Raw genomic sequence first — 27,717 nt, 5'->3', positions numbered from 1 at the left:
TAGAATATTTGGCCCCAAGTTTACCATGTGCTAATGATCTACTGAAGCAAGGATATTTCCTCCAGAATGTTGCATTTCCTTTTTCCTGAAAAATGAGACCAAAACACTTTAAACTTCAAGGTGAGCTACTTTTTAAAATAAAAACTAAATATATGAGGAGTGGATAAATTGCCTTGAAATAACCATCATACACCTTTTTTCCTTCTTTACAGAAGATAATATGTTATCTGTGTGATAGGAATTACAATGTCCATTTTCAGGAATTGGGGACCACTTCACACAGATGTAACAGCCTGAAAGTAAAATGGGTGGGAATTATATGTCCAAACAGAAGGCTTAAATGTATAGGGACCTAAATATCTTTTGGATCTGACCAAGAAGACATAGTGTCACCCCAAAACTCTATCATATTCAAATACATGAATTAAGAGTTATGCTTTCATAACATTTATGATATAATTGAAATAAAGTATAGAATAAGATACTTGAAAAGTGGAGAATGAAACTGTTTCCTCTTGTTCAGCAGAGAGTTTTAATGGGTGACACTCAAATTATTTCATCATAAACAACTTTTAATATGAATCAGAATATCACCTGTGAGCCATAATCTGATAAAGAATACTTTGACCACATCAGCATCCCTGTCCTGTTTCAGGCTTATAATGCTACCTTCAGATTTGTAATCCAGCCTCCTGAGTGGCAGAGGGAAGAGCTCTGGGCAGTGAAACAGGTCCTGTTACTGAGCCAAGTGACTTCATAAAGTGTCATTCTGGTGTATTGCACTGCCATGCACTTATCTCCCAGAGACAGAAAAACTCTAAAGTGATACGATTATTTTTCTCAGCCTTAAATATGGAGCACCATATTCATCCTGGGCCATAGTGATCCTACTCAATTATAGTAAATTCTTACCTAATGCTGTAAATAAATTCTTGGGAACTGCAACTTCAAGGAAAACGACATATAACAAAAAAACAATTTTCCCACAGGCCAACTGATATAAACAAGAGTGAAGTTCCAATGGTGCTTTTCTGGTCAGAAAAAATTACCAAACTTCTAAATAACCACCAAACACTTCTAATATTAAACATTGAAATAAATATGAGCTATACACATATTTAACAAAGATAAATAAGAAAAAGAAGAAAATTATTTTCTGACCTGCTTAATCCAGTTCAGAATCATGGTGGCTGGAGCCACTCCTGTGAGCTCAGGGTGGCAGGCAGGACCCACCCTGGACAGGATGCCCTTCCATCCCAGGGTGCACATACACACACTCACCCAGACTGGGACAATTGGTACAAATGAGGTACACTAATGAACCTCACATCCACAGCACTGGGATGAGGGAGGAAATGGAGGACCTAGAGAAAACCATGCAGACATGAAAAGGAGAATGTGCAAACTCCCCACAGAGAGTGACCCCGGCTGGAATCCAATTCTGCCCCGCACCATCAACACAGAATCTGAACAACATGGAACAAAATGACATTATTCCAGGACCTGCTCTGCAGGTGGGAGACCCCAGCTGAACCAGCTCACCTGTTCCTCTTTACTGGCACCACGTGGTATCAACAGAGGTTTCATATAAAATAGCCAATACTTCATTGGAAACTCAGACAAGGAAGTGGGGGTCCTGAGGAAAACCCCAGCTGGAAAGATAGCATCTCTGTCTGAGTAGGAATGACTGTGAGCCAAGACAAACATTTCTAAAGATCAATGACCTCTCACATCTCATTCCAGACCAGCCCCTGTTTTAAGAAGTGAGATGACGGACAAAATCAAGTTAAAAACAGGTAGCTTTGAATGCAAATTCAAGACCCTAGGATTGTCTGCTAAAAGAACAGGCCATGGGGAAACCATTTTTAAAAAAGGGAAAAGTTCTAGAAGCATTGTTCATCTCTAGACAAAAACTGAAGAGCAGATCTTGCCCCGGGACTGAGCCTCAGAGCTGCCCCATCACCGACATGTACACAGAAACCTAATAAGGTGACTGGTTCCTCAACACTTTACTAAACTGAATGGTGACCTCGAGGAGGGACCTTGAAGCCTAAGCCTTTTGACAGGCTGATCGCTTACATTTCAGCTTTATTTTGCTTTCCAGTCCTTTAAGCTAGGGCATCAAGTTCATTTTAAATCATACTTGCTCTTTGGAACAAAGGTTGTCTGATGGCTGAGGCTTTTTTTCAAGGTCTGGAAGGTTAATCTGTGTGTTTACATCCCTGGAACAGCCAACTAAGATCAGGCTGGAAGAGGAGGCATGCTCAGCAGGGATTCTTAATTGACCAATTAAGAAACTGAGCAGAGAACTTGGATGTTTTGCTAAAGGGGTGTGTACAGGCAGATCCAGCACATGTTAATGATGCAGATGATGCACGAGCAAGGATCGGTTATCATCAGAGAATTTCAGCCAGGGGTATATGAAGATGGCACTGATAAGTGAAACAAATTGGGCATGTGGGAAATGGCTGTCTAAATTTTTTAAAGAAATCTATTGCAGCTAATTATTATAGTAGATGAGACTGTGGTCCAAGTACACAGCTCTGTCTTGGCAATTGCCATGTAGGATTCCCGAATTAAAAGAAGTGACATTCTAGCTTGCCTCAAGGCTCATGTGTACATGCTGTTTACAAAATCCAGTTGTTTTTGCCATTGGTTCCTACTATGGTCAGAGTAGTTAAACAAAAAACAGCCGTATCTCTCCACATATCTATTGCTCATAACTCATTACTTCATTTTTCTCTTCGTTTACCACACTGACCATCTCTCAGAAAGTCCATTGAGCAGCTCTCTGACAGGAGCCAGCCAGCTGGTCTGGGCATTGTGGGACCACCAATGCACTGTGCTGCTCTGCCACAGGGGACAGTCCCTTTGTAGCTTTGGTAGCTTGTCTTGCTTTTTTGGATGAGTATCACAGCCATTCCACATCAGCTTCCCAGTATTAAAGTCAGCGTTTGGGAAGCAAAAGATGAAACTATAGTTTATGGCAAAACTGAAATAATGTATTTCTCCCCATTGGTTCACAATGTTCTTAACCAACCCCCAAACAGGAGTTTCTATGTTTCACGATGTAGCAGCATAGTTTTTTTTATTCTTTTTTTAATTTTAATTTTATTTATTATTTTATTTTCCTTCACAGCTTTTTCCTAGAACTTAAAGGGCTGGCCTGAGACAAATTCAGCTTTCAGCCAAGTGTAATGTGTCCAGACCACTCCCCGACTTGGCATAACAAGAATGAGTCACAGTAACTCGAGTGCGAAGTCCATCCCTGGAGTGTGATCAGCTATGCAGTCCCACACATTCACTACCCAGACTCCCGCTCTGAGCCGGGGGCTTGGAACAGTAGATGCCCAATTTTTGGGGGTTTGATAGACCTTGAGTTCACAAAGGAAGACTGATGGGTTTGTAGGCTGTTGATTAAAGTGTAAAAAGACAGATATGTCTTAAATAGACCTTGCTACAGAGGTTCTCAGGCCTAGTTCTGTGTCAGAACCACAATTTTACAATGAAAAATGAGGCTCCTGGAGTTTACACGACTTGTGCAGAGCCAAATAGCAAGTAATTTAAGGTCTGAGATGGGACTGAAGCTGAGATTTATTTATTCAAGTTCAAAGTTTTGCTTTCCCTATAGGGCTACACTGCTTCCTTGCAACATATATATTTTTTTCCTACTAAGTAGTTAATTCACTTTATTATTTTTTTTTAAGATATTGGTCTTTTTCTTTTATTTTTTATTGTTGTTCAATTACAGTTGTTCCAATTCCCGCCCACCCCCCGCCTTTTTTCTCCCCTGCCCTGCCCACCCCCTACTCCTACAGTCAATCCCCACCCTGTTGTCCATGTCCCTGGTCCTTTATACTTGCTCCTTGACTAGACCCTTCCCCTTCTTTCCCCTGTCATCCCCTCCCCCACCCACTCTGGTCACTGTCAGTTTGTTCTTATTTCATATCTCTGGTTCTATTTTGCTTGCTTGTTTGTTTCATTCATTAGTTTCCACTTATAGGTGAAATCATATGGTATTTGCCTACAGAATTAACCTTAAATTTAACATGGAATTTTTCTCCATATTATTAAGTTGCATTTTTTGGAATGTTTCCTGAGAGACATAGTATCTAAATATCATCAGGGAGTGTGAAAGACATAAATTGCATATGTATGCATATAAATTATGAAAACAGAAAGTTGACCATGAAATATAGGCATGATTTTGGTGATTTATTATAAAAATGGCTTTCACATTAACAAAAAATGCTTAGAATATAAAATTGCATACATAATACAGTTTGATCTTATACTGCTGATCAGGTTAATTCCTTCTGAAGGGCTGAGAGAAAATGTAAGCACATAGACAACTTGTGACACAGAGCACATCGGAAGAGTTTAACTGAATTTTTCACCTGATTTGAGCTGCATAAATTACCAGATCACTCAATTTTCCTTTGAAACCCTCCCAGTGGGGATTACACAAGCTCCCAATTAACTCTACTAAGTTAATCAAGCTATTCCAATTGCTTGAGTAATGCATGTCTGGAATATGTTCACTGTTTTGTTACTTTAGTGCTTCGGGCCCCCAGGCCCAAACTGCTACTTAATCCCTGCCTCTCCTCTTCCTTAGTAACAAAACTCAGGTATCATTCCAGGCAGCACTTTCCATAGTTAAGAGCTACATTTCCCAGCCTTTGTGTAGCTGGAGATGCCTGATGAGAAATAAGTGGAAGTTGGTGGATAGGACTGGGAGGAAAGCATTTTTAGAATGAGACAGCACTGGCATGTTATCCCCTCTTTTGTTTTAGTTGCTTCTCTGAAATGCAGATATGATGATCTGGAGGTAGTCCTAAAGATGGAGGACCCATGCAAAAAAAAAAGGTAAAATGGAAAAAGAGAAAAAAAAATAAATTTTTGATTGAATTACCACACAGCAGTCAAAATAGCTCAGGATTTATTTTTAGCTTTCCTGTATGAGAGAGAAATAAACCTCTATCATGGTGAAGCCATTATTATTTCTAATCATTGTTACTTGAAGCCAAAAGCAATTTTATGTTGATACATTGTCCATTCTGTCTAGGGCCGGCTCAAGCTCAAATGGAAAAAAGGTTACCCAAGCAGTGGCTATAATCATGTATCTAGGAAATTGAGTTCCTCATTCTTAAGCTCTCATCTTTTTTCTCTTTTGTAACAATTCATTATTACTTGAAGTTTGTGTTATTATTTCCCAAATGAAAGTACATCGTTTGAATAGGGAGACTGAGTTTGAAGTGTTGTTAGCAGTCAGTATGGTAAAATGGGCAGGGCTTGGGATGTAGAATCAGTGAGTCCTGAATTCAAATTCCAACTCTAACAATTTTCAGCTGTGTGCCCCCTGTCCAACTTAGTTTTCTTTGTGGTAAATGGAATAATAAGAGACACTTCATTGGGTAATTTTTAAACATAATACTATGAAGTATCATCATATCCAATAATGGGATATATTATTTTTATTGTTTAATTTCTATAAAAATCATATCCAAAGTGTTGGAGGAGATAGTGAAGCCTCAATAAAGTTCTCTAACATTATTAATAGTCTTGACTGAGCCGTGACTTCTACCAACACTGAGAACTTACTGCCATTTACATTTTATGTGTGCTTGTTCTTCCCTACAGATGCTAAGTTCTTTAGATCCCGAATCACTACCAGAGGCCCTCCTAGACAGCGGCTAGTCAATACATTTTTGAGGGTGCTGCTGTTAACTATGTTCTCACAAGTAGCAGAAAACATATAGAGGTATGTATAATTGTAGTAATCAGAATTCAGTTATTTCTTTCTCACTAAAGCACTATGTATTATAAGCCCTGAACTAGCAGTATAAGCAGTATGAAAGGCAATTTTTGACAACATATCTCATTTGATCAGGTCTTAATTATTAGTTATACATTATATTCCTTATTCCTATTCTATCTAACTTACCTGCACCTTCCGCTTTAATTTTCAGGACAACATAGCAGGTGTACAGAGGCCGCCTCCATCCACACCCTGATAGACACTGAGTATTCTCATTGCCAGTGCCACAGCTTCTTTCATGGGCATTTTAAGTCAGCTTTTGGTACATATTAGAAAGTGGACAAATCCAATTTTATATTGATTGTGGATTTCAGATTAAATTAAAGCTGAATCGTTAGCTCACAAACCAACTAAAAACTTTCCCTAATCTTCTTATTCAATATGTGAAAATAACCCAGTAAGCCATTTCTAGTCAATGTCATTATAATTTTACCATGACTTCAGCATTTGGAAGCATAATTATGTAATTAATTTTATATAACACTATTAATTAACCATCAGGATGAGGTGTTTTAAAAAGAATATTTAACTCAATCTGTTTTTGAAAGCAAAATTATTCTAGAAAGGATATTAATGGTAGTTATTGTCATTAAATTCTGATTATAAAATGTGTCCTAAATTAAAAAAAAAATATATATATATATAGACAATGGTAGACAAGCATAATTAAGCAATTACAAAACTAAATGCTAATGCTAAATAGTAATATACTGATACTCCTTATTAAGATATAATTCCAGCACTGGCTGGTGTGGTTCAGTGGACTGAGCATGGGCCTGCGAACCAAAGGGTCGCTAGTTCTATTCCCAGTCGGGGTACATGCCTGGGTTGTGGGCCAGGTCCCCAGGAAGGGGTGCACGTGAGGGAACCGCACATTGATGTTTCTCTCCCTCTCTTTCTCCTTCCCTCCCCCTCTCTCTAGAAATAAATAAATAAAATCCGTAAAAAAAGGTATAATTCCAAAGTGCACTTGTCAAGTGGTAAATTCATGTCGTACTTCACATTTAATGTGTCCTCTCATTGACTATAAATACATTAAACAATTAGACAAAAATATGCATCGTTATGAAAATAGAAAAACATTACATGCTTTATTAATAAGTGATAATGCTTTATGCCAATAAGGGATACTTATCCATAATCATATGTATAAAATCCACTTTACTTAACACAACTAATATACATTCAAATTATTCTGTATTCAGATATTAAACATGGCCTTGAGTATTTTAATATTACCTATAAATATTCTCTACCTCTAGAGTGCTCACAGTTTGAGGAGGGATAATTATAATGCAATTTAGTACATTAAAACACACACCCACAATGTCGTGTCCAAACTGATAAAGGACACTTGCCACCTGCAAACTTTAGGAAAAGCTTCCTGTAGGAGATGATGCTAAAGGAAACATTAGACTTACTGTCATCTCACTGACTTGCCTTTTCACTGTGCTGGCTCTTCAGTTTGATGTACTTCTCTCCAGTGATGATGAAAACAAGTCTTCAAGGAAGGAGGAATGGGAGCATAGGCTTGCTTCTTATGCCCCACCAGTCCCATCCCTAGTCACCATGAGCTGAAAGCTAGGAAAGAACCAACAAAAAACACAAGTAAGGAAGAAACATCTGAATCAGGGGTATAAACCAAAAAGGGATGTCACACATATGACTCAAAATGTGAAGAATTCATTCTCAGTAAAATGCATGTGGGACTAAATAAAATTAAAACTAAGAAAAGCAGGAAGTTGTTGCAGGTTGAGATAATTAAGTAAGAGATAAAGGCAAAAGTAACAAGAACTCCCAACATATTTTGAAAGTTAAGACAAAGATAAGGGTGGCTCATGGGAGAAAGATGTCCATTGCAGTTGGATTTTTTTGGAGGGTTCAGGCAAGGACAACCTTGTCTATTGGCACATCCTTCAGCAACTGTGGACAACACCAAGTGGGTTTACTGAAAAAAATATGTTTTTCATTAATTGATAAATTCTGTGAAAAAAACATTTTTTCATATTGTTAAGACTTTATTTTTTTAGAACAGTTTGACTCTCAGTTTTGAACTTTGCAAAGTTTATACAGAAAATAATTTGGAAAGGGGGGGGTAGTTGCCCAAGATACTCTCAGAATTGATAAAAGTAGGGATTCCACAATTTAAGAACTGGAAATGAGCTCAAAGAACACTCAATCTAATTCACCTTACAAATGCAAATATTGAAGCCCAAAGACCTTAAGTGAATTTTCTAAGAGTACAGGGACAACTAGTAATGAAAACTGCCGGTTCCTTCACTTTAAATTCAGACTTTTCAGTTATTCAATCATTTTACTGAAAATAGTCCAATACACTGACTCCACATGCATGTGTGAATTCAATTGCAGAAGTGCCGCATGGACAGGAAAAATGCTATCTCCTTCTCATGTTTTCAGATTGAAAGAAAAGAGGCTGTCTTTACCAAATAAGAGCATTCTAACTTAGTACAAGAGAGAGAGCTTTCTCTGGTATATCCTAAGACTGGAAAAGAAATGTGTGATAAACTCTTAAAGTCAGAGTGGGAAGACTGCCCAAATGGTGGGTAAACAGCCTCTGACAAGAGGATTTATAAACAGCTCATGTACATACATAAGCAATAATTTGTATCACTACTGCTAATATTACTACTTCAAGAGCCAAGGACTCTGTCCCCCAATCCTGTGTTCAAGCCCATCCCAACAATCCTGGAACATGTAAAACTGAAGCTTGAGTTTCCCTACCACTGAAGTTAGAAGACATGAGAAGCATCTGTCAAAATCCAATGTGTATTCTTGAGAAAAAATTCCCAGCAAATGAGGAATAGAAGGGGATTTCCTCAACCTGGTAGTTGGCATCTGTAATAAACAATAGCTAACATTACATTAATTTTCTTTCTAATATCACAAACATCTTTATGGCTATACAATATGAAAAGAAAATACATTATTTAGAAAATATTAGTGATATATTTAATAATCCTGGGGAAAAAGATAGAAAGTTAATGAGAAAAAATGAGTATCTTATATGCATAACTTTCCAAACTATCTTAAAACATTCTTAATTTTCAATTAAATCACTTAAGTTGATTTTTTAAAAAGCACATAACACTGATCTTTAGTATTTTAGGGTATTTTATTCTATGTCCTGAAAGATTGGTTACATTTGTATACAAAATTTTAATGAGTTGAATCTGAAAAAGAAGTATGCTGAACTTAACTACTAAACAGACATGAATTAAAGTTTATGTTTATTACAATTTTGGTAATTCTTATATTTCATTAATATGTCATAGTATAAAAAACTAAGAATCATTTTAGCTTATAAACAAAGCATAATTTTAATAAGCATAATTTATCTATTCTCAAAAGTATAGTTAAAATTTATAAATTAAAAACTTTGTTTTTGTTGTAGTCTTTTTTCTTTGTTCCAATCTAATAATAGCTTGGTATTAATTTCTCAGATGAGAGAATTACAAAGCAGGTGCTCTCTAAACAAGCTTGACTTTGTATACGTAAGTAGTGAAGAGCTCGCCTGTCTTGGTATGCGTGTGTTTAATGCTATTCCCACACAAGATTGTAGATCTTCACAGAGGAGCATTTTAATATGACTTTTGAGATATTTAAAAAAGGAGAAAATTCACATTTCTACAAAATAAAGACAAAAGTGTTGGTAGCCAAACAACAACAACGAACTCCCAAAAGAAAAAATCTTGTTGAAAAGACTTGGAGGTGAATAACATATAACCACCAATTCGGGATGTCCATCAGAGGACTGAAATGTGGGTTGTAACTGGATATTGTGGCTCATTTCTTGGGCTTGTGTGGGAAGTGGAGCAGGTATGTGTTCTCAGCTGAGAAGGAATCTATACATTTTCTCCATGCATATAGGTAATCGGGATTTGTTAATTAAACAAAAAAAAAGCATATATTCTTTTTTAAAGTTTGTTTTTAATTGCTTTCTGTGGTAAACTTCTATAATATCATAATTTCATTAATTCTTTAAAATCATTTAAAGCATTGCTATAATGTTTGCTTGATAGTTTTAGACTTAGAAATTAAGCTGGGTCAAAACATTAAGTGTAAGTGTTGCAGTTTCCATTCCCACTCAGGGTACATGCCTGGGTTGCAGGTCATGACCCCCAGCAATCCCACATTGATGTTTCTCTCTCTCTCTCTTTCTCCCTCCCTTCCCTCTCTAAAAATAAATAAAATAAAATCTTAAAAAAAAACATTTAGTGTAGATAATCCCCATGTTTTAAAAATTCATTCAGCAATCCTGATCTTTTTATGATTGAAAATATAGAATAAGAATATGGGTAATTGATAGGTTCAAATATTATACATAACTTTATTTAGGTTTTCAGGAAGAGGAAAGCTAAAACCATGCACAGAAAAATTTTGCAATGTTGCATGAGATCTTTCATATGAAGTATATTTTTTTCAGTGCTCAGCCTCGTTCTTTACATAAGAAATCAGTTTGTGTAAGCCAGCCTCTACAACCTGTTAGTTTTGGTGCAACTGTCCTTCATGCACACACAAAATATATCCAGTAAGCACACATAATGTTGAAATCTACTTCTAGCAATTAGTATAGCTTTTGAGCATTACTCCACTTTCAATATTCTCTGATAATGACAAATGTATTTAATAGTCAATATGCAGTTATTACTTACTTCCAAAGTTTACTATTGTGTTTTTAAATTTAAGGGATTTTTCTGATTTTTCAACATTTCGTGTAAAAATTATAAAAGGAATTTTAATGGATGCTCAAACTAGTTAGGTCAGAAAGACTCCCTGAAAAAATTTTAATATGAATAAATTTTCATGAAACAATCATAAAAAGAATTCTAATGGATGCTCAAATCAGCCAGTTCAGAAAGACTTCCTGAAAAAAATTAATATGAATTAATTTTAATATCAGTTTTAATAATTGATGCATGCAAGCTCCATGGAAACCAACTTCCATCATTCTCTCTAAAGTGATTCAATAATGCAGGTTAGTGTATATGCTAAGCTAGCACTGAATTTCTGCATATAAACAATAGTGCAACTTCATTTAGAGATATTTTCATTGTGTCTTTTTTATCTGTCTTATACAAAAATAGCGTGTTGTTTTTAATGTTTCCATATGATGCATGGGTCACTGGCCAGCAGTGATCATGGAACGCTGTGGATGGCTCGACGAAACGCGAGAAAAAAACATTCACAGAGACAAACCAGTTTCTGTGGAGAAGTATGGACAGAATGGCCACCCCCTTTAGTGGGGAGCACGCCGATTTACCGGCCAAACCTGCTTTTATTGGGCTCGTTTTTTGCATAATAATTCAGGTAAAGTACAGTACTCATTAAGAGGAAGTAAGGAACCATAGAAAACAAGGAAGTCTGAGGGTCTATTTTGAGTCAGGGTCAAAGAGCTGTAAGACTTTGAGGAACAAACTAACTTCCTCTTTGGACCCCTCTCATTCAACTGAGAGCATTCTAAACAAAGCAGGTTTCGCAGTAATTTACATGTTCTTTCTTAGGCCTGATCACCCTGGGGAATCCGCACTTCTCAGTACCGAGCTGCACCACCCTGTCATTGTTTCAGGCTTAGGTGGAGCAAGGGAACTAAGGCAACCAAGAGATAAGGAGATTTTCTCCCAGACGCTGAGAACTCAGGCTGTGTCAGAGCCGAGGAGCGAGGGTCCATCTCCCCCTTTTGCTGCAGCCCCCCAAGTCCTTCTTTTGGGAGGCCTCCCACATGATCGTGCCTGTCTTAGATCGTTCCCCCCTTGGGGAATCTTACCTGTCTTTGGCTAACCGACCAAGCTTTGGGGTTCAGTTATGAATGAAGCAGCAGAAGCAGCATTCCTGTCAGGGAGATAAGCTTTTGTCTCCTTGCTGGCTTATGGTTCCAAGGGCCTTCCCCTAGCCCTAGCCTAGGCGGGGGTTTCAGCTTCTGATACCAGTCAGGGTGGTTCCCAACATCCATATGTTTAGAAGATTACGAGACTACAACCCTGGCAGAAATAATGGTAAAAGATGATAAGATGTTGCCCCTCACATTGCCCTTCATCCTGCATGAGAAACCAACATAAAAACTAATTATCACTAATCAATCACTAGTTATGAATTTCTCCCTTTTCTTGCAGAGATTGGTGCCTTACTGGAGAGCATGGGTGCTGACAGCATGAGTACCAGTTGTCTTTCTGGAAATGTGCTGGCACTCAAGGATCCTTTTTCCAGCAGCAATTGTTTATTCAAATTACTAATGATCCAAAGTTTAATAAAGATAAAGATAATTGTATGCATGTTTGTTTTTTATTGCTACCATAACAAATTACCACAATGTTAGAATTTTAAAACTGCATATTTATTATCTTGCAGTTCTCTGTGGGGAAGTCTGACAGATGTCACCAGGCTGAAAAAAAGGTGTGTTAGAGCGGTGCTACTTTCTGGAGATTTTAAGGGAGGATCTGTTCCTTGCTTGTTGAGATGGTGGGCCGTCCAGTTCCTGAAAGTTATAGTGTTGAGATCCTTGCTTTGTTGCCAGCTGTCCACTGAGATCCAATCCTGGATCTTGAGAGATCACCCTCATTCCTGGGCTTGTGTCTCCTTTCTTCCACTTTCAAAGCAAGCAACTGTGGGTCAAGTTCCTGTGCTCCAAGTCTCTCCTATCTCATCTCTCTGACCACTCTTCTGCCTCTACCTTTTGCTTCTTAAGAGCTCTGGTAGTTAGATGGAGCCCACCAGATATTTCTGGTTAACAGCCCATGTCAAGGTTTGCAGCCTTAACCACATCTGCCAAGTCCCTTTTTTCAAGTCAGGTAACAAAGTCCCATGATCCACAAATTAGAATATGAACCTATTGAAGGACCATTGTTCCACCTACCACAGTAATAATAACAGTAAACACTATTAGTATACACATTTTAAGTGTTTTACATATATGAACTAATGTAAACCTTACAGCAGCTTTATGAGATGGATACTATTTTCTCCATTTTACAGATGAGGAAAACGAGGTGGAGAGATGATACAACTTGCCAAAAGTCACTCAGCTAGAAAGTGAAATAACCTTCCATGGTCACACAGTTGTAAAGCTGGACTCCACGTCTGTCTGTCTGAGTCCACAGATGGTCAGATCAGCCTTTCTCTGCCGACCTGCTTCCAGACAGGCCAGTCACAGCTCTGAGCAGGAGCAATTATGGTAGGAAGGCTGAGAGCAGGCTCCCTCCTGAAATCAATATGGGACTTACTAGCTCAGGCTCCAGAAATGTATTCTGTCTTCATTAAAAAACATCAATATAAAAAAATGGGATTTTTCCATGTGAAGTTTTCAGGGAGATTTGCCATCTCTACTACTCCCTAAAACCCACCATGCTGTCTCATTTAAAGTTCTTTCGAAATTGAGATATTTAATCACATAGAAGCCTGAGTAGGTAAATAGGAAGACTCAAATATAGTTTTAACAACTAAATTTCCTCTAGAAGTTGTAGAAGCTTCCTAGTAAGGTGATTATTCTTTTACAAGGGGCTGTGACTGAAGAAAGCAAGAATGGTGAAACAATGCAACATCTGCTGGGACTTTGCATTCATAGCGCATGCATGTGCATTTATGGATGTGCGTGGGTTAGTCCAGCAGAGAACTATACATTGGCTGTGCTTCAGGGGGAAAATAAGTAGCATCTTATTGTTAAAACACATAAGAAGTACATCTATTTCACTGAAAAAAAAATCTCTAAATAAATCCTGAAGTATAGGTTTGTCACCATAAACCTCAAAATATGGAAATTGCCCTGCATGTGTTAGTAAATATTGTAAATACACGGACATATTTAAATAATAGATGGCTGAAGCACAATAGTCTCAAGGTTAACGGTGGCACATTCCACCTTTAGCTTCTATTACTACAGTAAAAAAAGTAAAATCCTGCCATCAGGCATTTCAACTGTTTACCTGTAAATTGCAATAAAAACTCCATTACATAGAACAGAGTGCATACACCCTTATGAAAATCAATAAAGTCAATACAACTTTAAAAGTAATCTTGTCTGCAAATCCACTTACATCACAGTATATGAATCCTATATTCTCAGTGGTATGTAACTCAATTTTAGTTATTATGTTTCCAACAGAATAACAAATAGTTTACAGATGAATATATTTGCAACCATACAATAGGTCATTATTTTCTTAGTTACAATAATGGCTGTTTTTTTGATCCACCTCTACTGTCATTTATTTTTGAAAATGTATTGGCAGCAACAAGCCTGATTGCTGTGTAAATGAAGAATAAAGAATGCAGCGAAAAGTTTGGGTTAAAGAAAGAAGAGGGGAAAGAAGAAAGGTGAATCACCAATATTTTGTACTTTGGTTTAAGAAAGGCAGAATGTTAGAAAATGTAAGTCTCAATTTGTTTTAAACAGTGTCTTCCATTCTGTGTCTTTAAAAAAAACAAAACCACATATTATCAGCTAATTTTATGTTCTTTTCCCAAGGAACTCTCTTTCCATAACTTAGACAAATAATTTGTATGTTAGGGTCAGATATCATCATCAAAACTATTTCATCATTTTAAAATAATTTCATTATGAATTGCTTTAAGCCCCATAAACATCAGAATTATATTTGTGTACATAACAACGCTTTTCTATTCCACTAAAACTATTCCAACCATCTCTTCTTTACACCATTATTTTAAATGTCTGTTCACTTTTAGCAGTATTTCTTAAGTTTCTTTTCTAATTTGGTCATCATTTTTTTCTTAAATAAATAGAAAGTACTTTGTAATTCTCTACACACACACACACACACACACACACACACAAAGAATATGGAGTTTATTAGTCTTCCTAACTCTAAGTCATGGTAGTAAATTGACCAGAATTCCTAAGTAAGAAAAACCCTTAAACCCCTTGATACTTTATTTTTTTCCTTTTTTCCCTTTCTTTAAGAAATTTCATGTCATACCAGTATGAGCATCACTGAATTGAAAGGTCAAGTTATTAGTAAAAGATGAGCACTGTAATGCTACTTTGTCTCAGAAGAACCCTGAAATGACTTCGGCTGAGGATCTGAGGGGCTTGTGGTCATCCCAGAAAATTAATAAACTGGAATTAAAAGGTCAGGACGTCCTTGGGGATGGCTAAGGAGACATGGGGTTCAGGAGTTGACTTCTAGTCAGGCTCAGGCTTGTCTGTAATGTAGTTCCCTAGAGGAAAGGCTAATTCAGCATTACAATCAAAAAGGACATTCTAAAAATTCTTTGTGCCCTGGATACTGGTTATAAGAATACTTGTTTGATACTTAAGGCAAAAGCTCTAGTCCCAAGTCTGTCACAGAATGATTTTATAACCACGGACATTTATTTTATTTCTGGACCTCAATTTCTTCATATAAAATGAGGATTTGAGATATTTCCACCTTCTTTCCTTAATGTCTAAATTTCAGAATTTAGATAGGTTACTCACCCAGAGTGCAATTTGCTTAGAATCCCTAAACTAACTGATCTCTAAAATCCTTTTCAGTTTCAACCTTATTCATCAAGTGAACAGTTCCCCAGTTCATATCTTCTATTATTATTTTAGTTTACAATAATCACGTGTCAGGAAGCTTCTGGGCATCAGGCAAAGTACACAGCAGAACTGCTAGACCTACAAAGCCATGTAAAATATATGCTCTCCTTGAAGAAGCAGAGGCATGCCCTCCTTTAAAGCTCAGTGCATTGAGTGAAGGCCTGCGAACCAAAGGGTTGCTGGTTCAAGTCCCACTAGGGCACATGCCTGGGTGGGCCAGGTCCCCAGTAGGGGGCATGTGAGAGGCAACCATAAACTGATGTTTCTCTCCCTCTCTTTCTCCCTTCCTTCCTCTTCTCTAAAACTAAATAAATAAATTTTTTAAAAAATGTAGAAAGTCTGGTCAGTGGAGAAAAACATTTTAATTGATAAGTGTAATCAAGAATTGCAAGTTCATTAAAAGCTATTACATTAGAATTTAGGAACTATAAAGAAAACCAGTTTTACCTGGTGTGTTTTGAGGTGATTACTCCAGAAAGATTTTATAATTAAAAAAGTGGTATCTGATATTCTGGAAACGATGACAAGCGGCAGGTTAGAGTTTACAAAAAGGCATTGCCAGCCAAAAATATTATTAGGGGGCCCCCCAAAAACCCAAAATTTATTTATAAAAATATATGTATTTATTTTTACATGTTTAAAGCACTCTCCATTTGATGCAATACATCTATTGAGATTTTTTTCCCACTGATCAAAAACAGTTTTTGAACTCTTGGATTCTGATGCCTTTTAGTGCTTCTGTTGTTTTTTTGTTTCACCTTCTACACATTGGCAAAATGTTTCCCTTTGAGGACTTTTTTCATCAGGGGAAATAAAAAAACAAAAAGTTACTCGAGGTATGATTAGGTAAATAAGGAGGCGGGGGCATGGAGGTCATGTCATTTTTGCTCAAAAACTGCTGAACCTCAGCATGGTGTGGGCAGGTGCGCTCATAAATCACCTGTCATGAAATGGAAAAGTTGAAAGTGTCTTCAGAAACATTCACTGAAGTGAAATGCAGCCTCTCACAAAAATGCCACCTAGTACACTAATACAGAAGGGTTCCTAGAACAGTCATCTAGTGGGGGAAGTTTGTACCACAAGGCGCCAGCCCTCCAGAAAACAATTCTGGATTTTTCTAGCCCTTTTCATATATACGCCCTCCAGAAGATAGTTCCATTTTGGGGGGTTCCCCCTCATACAATAGCATGAGCATTAGTCTCCCTGACATAACTGGGCTTGTTCATAGGAACTATCACCTAAGTAGTGTTGGAGCATAGAATATGATAGTGGACACAACAAGACAAAATACTGGAAAGGCAGTCAGAGATTAAATTTCTGGACTGGAATTTTTGCATAAACAGTGTGGATTTTATCCTATAGGCAAAGAAGCTTTAAGGCACATGTGACATGGATAAAACACCAGATTTGGATGAGAGACACTGTTTAAAGAGATACAACATAAGGAGGTTATATTGATTTGACATATGAACTTAGAGTTGTTAAGATCTAACTTTCCAAAGACAAAACTATGAAAATCTTGCAAACAAAAAGTGAATATAGCAACTAATTTTTCAACTAATTAAGGGGGAAAACAATAACATCTGAGAAACTAGTTATGTATAAGCAGCAGGCAATTTAAACAACCTTAGGTTAAGATTGTTAGTTTAGTCCTAAATTTGCTTACTGACTAAAAGGATAGTAAACTATAAACTTTTAGTCATTTGTTCCATCAAATGAAAATAATTTGGATTTCTGATGGATAAAAACCAATAAGCTAACATTCAACATGATGACCTAAAAATTTTGATCAACAGCACACAATAAATTGGAAAGTATATTTCCTAAACTTCCTGTGGGTCCATGTTATTATAAGATGTGGAAACACATGGCATCTATCTTTTAACCTTATTTCCAACTTCTGCATAAATTCTTCTAACCTAGGAAAACTACATCAGCATTTTAGTATGCACTGTCCCTTCTGCTAAGTTTATGTACCATGAAATTGCACAGTTTAAAACATACATAGATAAATGCTATCATATTGTATAACTCATTTTAAAATTTCAATCTAAATATACCACTTGAAACAAATTTCTTGCCTCTAGAAATATTTACAAACACCACTAAGAGATGGGCTCTCTTTAGCACTTAAAAAAACCTATTTCCTGTATATCTGTTTTGTCCAACACAGTAGTTCATCATACTTTTTAAAAAGGCAACACATGGCTCCTCCATTGTAACCAATTAGCACACTAAGCAGTTTTGCACTGGAAAATTGCAATCCTGGGCTTCTCAGGCAATTGTTCTGCCATAGAAGCAGGTGGCCTTAGGCATGGCTATTCCATCTCTAAGATGGTCTGCTCATCAATTACCCTTAGATTATCCTGCAAGTACAAAGACTTATGGCTTCTATTGGATCTTTCTTGGACATGGGCACGGTGGCCAAAAACCCAATGTGTGCCATGTTAAAGAAACACACTATGTTCCTGGCTGTGGGTGCCTACCCTGGATTTGTTTCACACAACCAATTCTGTGAAATGAGCATCTGACAGGATCATGAAAATATTTTATAGGAAATAACAAATGCTTCGTACCCTTGATTTACGCTCACATCCCTCAGCAGGAACTGTGAAGATACTTGACTCTATATGCTGATATGACTTTATTATTAACAAATTAGGGCCAGCTGGCCTTCATGCAAAATATGAATAGCCCATTAAATGCTATGCAAAAGGAAGTCCACAGATGTAAAGTCCAATTCATTACATTGATTTTATGTAACAAGTCAATACATTCTTCTTCCTCCTGTATATTCTGTAACCAATTTGTCCCAAAGAGTAGACTTGTGTTACGTGGTTGAAAGTTAATTTTATTAACTCCTGAAACAGCTATTTATTGAAACTTTTAAGTTCTAGGGCTCTGACAATCAAAAGCCCATACTTTCCAAGATCTAACATTGAAGTGGAGAAAGTCAGATGAGAAGTAAACATATAAATAAATAAGACAATTTTCTGTGGTGACAGGTGCTTTGCGGAGAAATGAGATTCATGTAATAGTGACTGAACAGTTTTCTAGATTAGGAGGTCAAAATAAGATCTCTTTAAGGAAGTTAAGGTTAGCATGAAATTAAATGACAAAAGGAAGCCCATCAAGAGAAGATAAAAGGTATTGACATTACAGACCAAGGGCACAGTGGAGGCAAAGAGAAAGTCCCTTGGGTTTGCTTTACAAGCTGGAAGAAACCAGTGTGCACAAACAGGGGAAAAGGTGAGAAGAGTGTCAGATGCAGTGGATCCTAAAGGTTGCACTGAGATTGTGGTTCACAGCTAAAGTGAATGCTCTGTATCAGGAGTCTCCAACCCCAAGCGGAAGACCGGTAGACCATGGCCTGTTAGGAACCCTGCTTCAAGCTAAGTGGCCACCAACCACTGCCACCTCCCCCCATCATCTTCCACTAAACCAATCCCTGGTACAAAACAGTCGGGGACTAGACCACTGCTCTACATCATGTAATTTGAGAACTTCACTTGCCCATATCCATTTTGGCAGGTCCCAAATATATATTATTGTGAGGCTATTTAAGGTACTTGGTATATTTCTGCAAAAAAATTGGCTTACCTTATTTATGTAGCAAGTATCTAATGCCTCTGTTTTGATCAAAGGGACAGTAACACTGATAGTTCCTATTATCACTGTTATTGAGAGAAATAGTACTTACAGGGGTTTGCCTGAAGGTTGTGGATTCTATCCATTGTTCTATGCAAGAAACTGTTCTCAGACCCCTCCTCTCATTTGGATTTCAGCACCTGATTTTCATCCTGCATTTCATCCCCTTTATTTCTGCAAACAATTTGTATGTGTTTCAATTTCACTGATTGCAAATTGAAGGACACTGTAAACATACCTCTGGTGGATAACCTGTACCATCTTTTTGATGCTGTAAGAGAGAGGAGTTAGTGGAGAAAGGATAAATTGAGGGAAAGTTCATCATCCCAGGTCTTGCAATGAACCATTCACCCCACAAAAGAAATGAGAAGTTAATGCCCCAAGATGGAGAAAAAAAGAGAAGTTAAACCTTTGGGAAAACAATTATGAACTTAGTGAGATGGCTCTCCTAACATTGAGAGGTGAAAAGAGGATGGGACTACCAGTATTATGACTTATTCAGTGTACTGGCTTGCAAAGAAATAAAAACAACTTTAGTTAATTAAAGCACAGGGGAATTCTGGAAATAATTTTGGAGGCTCAACAAATTTTAAGAAGTTGGCGGTCCAGGCTTGGGATTGGAAGGAAGCAAGAAAGGTACACCAAAAAAAAAAGAAAAGAAAAGAAAAAAAAAGATGGAATAAAAGAAAGCAGCACAGCAACTGTTTCATAATAGTTACTGGATGGTCAGGAGGCAGCTGCTGGTCCTACTGATGCACTTGGACTTCCTCAGCTGAAATGAAAGTGTTTCATGCTCCTGTATTCAATTCTTAAGTCAATAGCATGTACATGTGTTGTGCTAACATGCAATAATACCACCTGGTTTACAAAGGTATGTGGTGTTGGTCACATCTATAAACCGTAAAAAACATCAATAAATAGGAATCTGCCTATTTGTTGGGATTTCATGGAACATTAGGAAAACACTCACTCAGAAATACCTATCAAATGTCATACTACCTAATGTAAGGTATTACGTGCAAAATAATTAGCATAGGCCTAGGTAATAATACTTATACATTTTATATCAGTGATGATGACTGTTATTAATCATTTTATTATAAAATTGTTAAATAATCATTTTAGACATACTCATTTTTATTATACTATCAGGGTAATGCACAGATATGTAAATAATCAAGTTGTGCAGAAACCATAATTAAAAGCTACAATGAGGCTAATGTTTTAAATATATTTTTGTATAAATAAATAAAAATAATAAATTTTTAAATCATTATAACAGACATGAACAATTAAGGATTATACCAAACTAAAATAACATAGTTCTAATCATCTTTTTCTGCACACCTACAGGAAAAATGAAAGGATACAGTTTTTATTATTTTAAATAAAAAGTATTCAATATGTATTTATTTAAAGTGGATGAATAGAAAGAACCTAAAGGAATTTCCAATATTTAAGTAAACATATGTATTTTTTACCAAAGTTGTATTTTTTACCAAAGTTGTATTTTTTAGATTTTGTATTGAGTTGTGGGAATTATTTTTTAATTATAAATTTCAATTATAGACAGTAGTGTTGATTTTCTCCTGTGAAAGGGTGAACAATATAGCCTTTACTTTTTGTTAGTTATACTACAGTTGTGTAGAATCCCAGTTTATGCTTACATCCTGTTGTGCTGTGTGATTCATTGGATTAATTAGACTTCTCTCAACATTCTAGAAGATTCAGTGGTCTGAGTAAACCTTTTTAGAGCAGCATTTCTTTTCTGTCTTTGTTATTGTTACTCTTTTAATTTTAAAATGCTTCCTCAATTTTTTGAATTTTTATTTCCTCTTGTTGCAAAGAAAGCCTGGCTACTCTAAATTCTTTCAATTTTGATAACATTGCCTTTATAAATAAACTATAGTAGATATTACTTGAATGTATCGGGTATTCAGTATTGCTAGGAAGACGTCTCATCATCAGTCTGTTTAGATTTTTCTCTTGGGAGATTTCCTTTCTCTACATGAATGCCCAAAATAGTCTTTCTGCATGAATAAATTTTAATAAATTAATTAGGATTGATCATTAGGTCACATATTCTACATGGAATTTTCCTGAATCTGGATATGCTTTTTCATAATGCAGATCAGTTTTTTATTTCAGATAATTTTGTAGATATTATATTTCTGAAAAAAAATGATTAATTCATTATATTCTCTCTTCTTAAGAAATCAGTCATGCTTCAGTTGGGTCACATTTGGTACTTTTCACATGATTTTGCTTCTCACTGATCACTCTGTCTTTCTCATGCATTCTTATTGCAGTTAGCTATTTAATTTCAGATGTCTGTAGATTGTTGTCCTCTTTCTTCCAGCACTTCTATGATATGCTTTGGCCCTAATTTCTTTCTTAAGCCTGTAACTTGCCTTTCCTTCTCTTTCTGTTTCATGAACCTATAGTTGGATTATTGTTTTTATTGAATTCACATTCACATTGTTCTTTTACAGCACAAATCATTTCTGAAGAATTTGTTTCCAGCATTTTTATTTTTCCATAGTGGGATAATTTTTAATGCTTTTTGAAAAATGTAGATTTTTCTTTCATAATTAAAAAATATTTCCATTTTTGAAAATTTTGCTTATAGTATTTTTCTTTGCTCTTGCATAGTGAGTAAACTCTTTACCCTATCTCAGGATTATGGATTAGTTCCCCTCACCTGGACAAAGTTGGAAGGACTGTCACTTTCTCTGGCCTCTGTTCCCTTCCCTTTTCTCAGGACAATGCCATGGGAGGAGTGAAGGAGGGCAGCCAGGGCAGGCTTGGAGTCCCTTGTCAAACCTTCCACACCTCAGATTGTGTTAGAAGTCCTGCATTATGCTTCCACTATCTAATGGAGGGAGTGCCATTAGTGTGAAAAGACATTTTGGATTTCAGATTTTACCACACTGAAACATTTATTTGACAAGAGAATAAAATGATGCCCACTTCTTTTTCTGCTTCTCCCCATAACACTTTTCATCTTAACTTCATCACAAGAGGCAAAGTATGGGGATATTTACTCAGTTTGCTTCACATATTTGTAAACATCAGTGAGCAGTATCAAAGTTTTCTTAGCTTACCAGCATGACCTCTGGGTGTTGTGGGTGGGGATAGGAACATTGCCGCTCCTCAAAATTGTTTTCCTCTCTTCAGTGTGACCTGGCTCTGTGATGCCCTTGTCGAATGATTTTATGCTGAACACCTTGTTAAACAGTGAACAGATGTCTCCCAATCGAAACTATTAATGAAAACAAATGGGAATTTTAGGTGACTATGAAAAAGGGAAATTGCCATGTACATGAAATTGGGCAGTAAATAACCTTTTTTATCAAGGGACCACTTCTCTTAAACACTACTTCCCATCTTCTGCTGGGCTTCAGGGACTCTTGTTGATTCATCTCTTTGATTTTCATCTGAACGAGTAGTTCTACACTCGCCTGCACATTCGGATTACTTGGGGAGCTTTAAAATGTGTCTCTGCTGAGGCTCGAATCTAGAATAAAGAAAGGAAATTGCAGGTTGTGGTGAGGCCCAGGCACTCACATATGATTCTGATGAACAGTGAGTGCTGGGAGCCACGAGTGTTCCCGACATTAGAGCTGTCGAGTCAGTTTTTTATATAGGTCTTTGAACAACAGTTTAGCTTACAAAAGCAAGTGATTTGTTAAACAATAATAACTTTCCATTACTAACAATATATTTGCAAGGAAAATATAAGCTCTTCTTGCAAGAGGTGAAAATATACAGGTTAGTAAAGGCTAGCAGAATTTCTAAGTAAAGGTGATATTATGTGACAGAACTAACAGTTCTTTCATGGACTAAACATGTTCTGTTGGACTTTTCCTGGATACTTATACAGCTAGTTACCTAATGTCATATTTTATCCAGGATGTTGCACCAGAGATCTACTGGAATTAAACTCCCATCATTGCAAAGTCAAATCCACATCATGTGAGAATATCCAGGGATCTGTCCATGAAGTAAATATTGAGGCAAAATGTTAAAGTCTTTGCACCACCAACCCTTTAAAATTATCTAGTAAACCAGTCATAAGAAATAGAATCTACTAATAATGTTATTTTGTTAGCCTTTTTCTAGTAAAGAAAAATCTTTAATATGCTTCATAGAGAGTATCTACCAATGCAATATTTTATTGCACAATTTTAATCTGAATATTGTGCATCGAAACAACTGGATTTCAGGAGATATTCAAGGAACACATTCTATTAGTTGCTTCTGCTGTATCACTTGGAGCTTAAAAATTATATAACAAAATGACATAATATAGGCCCAAGCCCAAGGGACTTACTGATAAACAAAGATGTACATTTAATAAGTAATAGAACAAACTGAATGTCATGGTCAAAAATTAATTTTTGTCATCCAAAGTGTAATGAATGACTGTATTTGCCCTGTAAATCAATGGCCAGTACACTTCCTGTTCTTAGATATGCTTCCAAATAGCCAAGTTTATGGGCTTGAATATTAAATGAGAGCATTCATAAACACATAGTTTGGAGTAAACCAATAAAATATCATAGTTTAGTTTCTATGAGATATCTCAGAATCAAAATTTCAAATTTATGATTAAGAGATTTTCACAATTATATTTTGTGAATCCTACAGGTCTAGTGAGTATTTCCAAAATGCAGAAGAAAAACTTTGCTTTATGACTTTTTGTTTTAATAAATCCCTAGATGTTAGTAACCATTCTACTACTGAAACGCAATGCTGGAAGACCTTGTAGATTCTGATTACTGGTAAGAGCATAGGATTTGGCACCAGTCTCCCCAGAATTAGATTCTGGATCAGGCACTATTAACAGCTCAAAAATGGATAATCTCTTCTTTTAGCCTCAGTGACCCTACTATGAAGTTATGAAGACAGAAACATCTTCTTCATGGGCATGTTTTAGATACCCATGTTTTGGGTCATGTTTATACATATGGAGAAGATAAGCCAGTATTTTGACTGTGGTCAATTTTAGCATGAATTGAGCAATCTAGATGAATTCCTTTGCTACCCGCTATAAGAATCCCTTAGTAGACTCTATGATTAGAAAATATTACTGTTATGAAGTCTTCCAAAATATCTAGGTAAAATAAGCCAATGTTGATCTTGTTCTATAGAAATAATAAACTTTATCTGAACAGGAAATCTCATTAAAGCTCTAGCAGCTGCCCTTTGCTGCTATTGTTATTTTAAAATGTCTTCTATGCAATACTTTTCTTTCCAACTAAATGTACTCAAGTGTGGGAAAATCAATGCAGTTATCTGAAACTTACTGTTGGTAAATAACAATTATTGTGTGGCAACAAAATGAACTTCATTGCCATACTTTTAGTGACTGTCATGAAGGAATCTTTAATTTGTGCTAAAGCACTGGAAAATCTAAAAATACAAACATTACTTAGCTTGTTTTTTTTTTATTTTTAAGTGGCAGTTTTACATTATAACAATGTCTTTTCTGCTCAATACAGCTTTATTTAATGGCCATGTAGCATATTCAACATAAAGTTGATACAATAAATTTTAATGATAGGAACTTATTTTAAGAAATTGAATAAGCCAAACTTTTTTATGCCAAATGTGCTTTTAAAAATTCCATTATTTAAAACATAAGCAAAGCCCAAAGAGGCTACAGAGGCTTACTTGATTCACTTCTCTTGGATATAACTAGAATTATAGTTCTTGATGTATTAAAATATTTTTTAACTTCCATAGTTAAAACAATTTAGCTATTTATTCTTATTTTCATAATGTAAGGAGGCCCTCAGAAACACCTCAGCTGCAGGGAGTCCCTACGCAAGAGCACTAAGGGACAGATTATCATGCAGGGTTAGCCCACGTGAGACACTGGCTTTTTTTAAATTAGGGGCTAGTGTTAAAAAAAACAAAGAAAATAAAAATGAACAAGCAAAAATGTATTATAACTATACCTTTCCTGGCACAACAGCATTTCATCCACACTGAGTTAGTAGCAGAAAACATCCCCCGCAACCTCACAGAGAGGCAGGGATGAGTCCGCCAGCTCCTCTGGTGCTAGGTGGGCATGTGTTGTGAAGCCCTGCAACTCCCACCTGGGCTGGTGCTCTGTCAGGGCATGCACCAAGCCCTGTCGTGTGCCCAGACTCTCAGGGAGTGGCAAGGTAATGGCTGTCGGTGCTTCTTTCACTCTGGGCTGTATGCTGTTTGGATTAGGGATTGCATACTATAAATATCTAAATCCACAGAGCCTAGCAAAGTGTCTAGTACATAAATAACATTATTAATCTATTTAATAACTAAGTGTAAAATATGAATAAGAATTTGTGTTGAAGGCAAAGTTGGGCATTCATGTGTGCATGTTTGTGCATAGTCTTTTTTAAATTTTAATTTGTATTTATTTTTAGACAGAGGGGAAGGGAGTGAGAAAGAGAGGGAAAGAAACATCAATGTGTGGTTGCCTTTCACACAACCCCCACTGGGGACCTAACCTGCAACCCAGGCATGTGCCCTGACTGGGAATCGAACCAGTGACCCTTTGCTTCACAGGCCTGTGCTCAATCCACTGAGCCACACCAGCAAGGGCTTGTGCACAGTCATATACATAAGACAGGGAGACAAAAAGACTGATTAACAGGATAGAAAAGAGGAAATCCCAACTGTAATGTTGTTTGTTCTTATTCTGAATTATTCTTTTATATAAATTTCTTCAAAACAACATTAAGAACTTACCAGTAGATAACAAATATGAAAAATGGCACTAGGACATTTCTGACCTATTATTTATACAGATCTATTATTATTATTTCCTCTTCACAATTAGATACCTAAATACCCAAGGATACAAAAAGATTTTCTAGCAGGTCATGGTAGAGACAGAGATTGTTTCTAAAAAAATTGGTTTCCAGACCCTCAACTTCAATCTACCAGATTTACCAACTCATTTTTTTCACCTCCCTTCTCAAAATTCCCCTTTTACCACTATACAAAAGAAAGGGGTACATCCCACACTTTGCCAATAAGGTAAATTACCACAGGGTAAAAACACAGGTAAGCACCAAAAGAATGTTCTAGAGTCCACCTTGCTTTCGCAGAGCATGCCACAAGGGCAAAATAAAGACATGGAAATGGAAACACCCTTTTTCACCCAGCTAACAAATTAAATGTGGGAGTTTCTATATCTTTGATCTAACATATTAGAATTCAGTAGTGAGAGTTCTGTCATGGGAGTAAAAACTGATTATATTTAAATGCAAACTAAAACAAAGGCAGATATTTACATGAAAAAGTCTGCTTTTGACTCACAATTACCTTTACCATTTAAGTTATATGAAGGATATTCCACAAATTTGAGAACACTAAATCTGAAGGTTCTGTCGACAAACAGCAAAATCCTACCCTGCCAGCATAAGTGAAATTCAAATATTTAAATTTCACTAAATGCAGGGTTGCATGAACAAGCTTGATTAAATGACCAGAGCCAGGCTGCTGTGAAGGATCTAACAGCATTATACCTGAGTTTGCAGTATCCAATAAACAAAATGCCACAATTTTTATGGTATATAAAATTACAATAATAATTATTGATGTTAAAATATAGAAGGGCATACACAGGTTTTTTTCAATATTCTTTTAGGAAGTATAAAATCAAAGAATTTGAATATTACTACATAAGGATTAGGTTTCTAATATTATTCTTATATTTGTGTGGTAGTATTCTGAGCATGTATAACTGCATAAAAATATCTTGATTTTTTTATTCCTCCCTATTTTCCACTTCTCTCTACTTCTTTAATTATTTTATAGAATTCAAAAAAGATTTGCATTTATTTTTAATTATTTTTAATTTTTCAATTATAGTCAAGATACATTATTAGATTAGTTTCAGGTGTACAAATAGTGATTAAATGTTTATACCACTTACGAAGTGACCACCCGGCAGGTCTAGTGCCCACCTGACACCATACATAGTTATGATCTCATTACCGGTGCTGTACATTACAAGCTCCTGTTTTTATACCTGGCAATTTGTACTTAAACCCCTTTAGCTTTTTCACCCAACCCGCCAATGTCTTTCCCATCTGGCAACCATCAATTTGTTCTCTGTATCTATGAGTTTGTTTTTCTTTTGTTTATCTTTTTTTTAATATTCCACATTTAAAGAAGATCTTGAAGTTTCAAAATGTTGGAACTTGTAGATGAGTTGGTCTCCCTACTCTTCTTATTTTATTGACATAACAATCCACAAATACAAAGTAGAATTCACACACATCTCCACAAAACAATGTCCCTCACAGTAGCTATTTGCTGCTAATGGTTTTTTAAAGAAATATTTCCGAGTAGCATCATGTAGATTTGGTAAATCTTGCTCTTTGTTTTTTTTTTATATTTGCAGTTAGCCACAGATTTCTTACTTAATAAATAATTTCAGGCTTATTTTATTCCAATCTTCATTTATCAATACTTGGTCAACGCTTTCAGGTTAAAGTTATTTTTATAATACTCTTTGTAATGACAAGAACTTGTATTACATTATGTAATCCCTACTTGCCTGTAGCTTTTTATCTTCTCATTTTGCCACATGTCTTTTGTGTAGTAGTCTAATATTATATTTCCTCAACAATGTAGGAAAGTTTCAAATACTTTACCTGTTCTTGTTGTTTTAATTTTAGCTAATCCAGTGGAT

Source organism: Phyllostomus hastatus, unplaced genomic scaffold (genome assembly GCF_019186645.2).
Source record: "Phyllostomus hastatus isolate PE091 unplaced genomic scaffold, TTU_PhHast_1.1 phas_contig_86, whole genome shotgun sequence".
Taxonomy (NCBI): domain Eukaryota; kingdom Metazoa; phylum Chordata; class Mammalia; order Chiroptera; family Phyllostomidae; genus Phyllostomus; species Phyllostomus hastatus.
Note: the sequence above shows the minus strand (reverse complement) of the source record.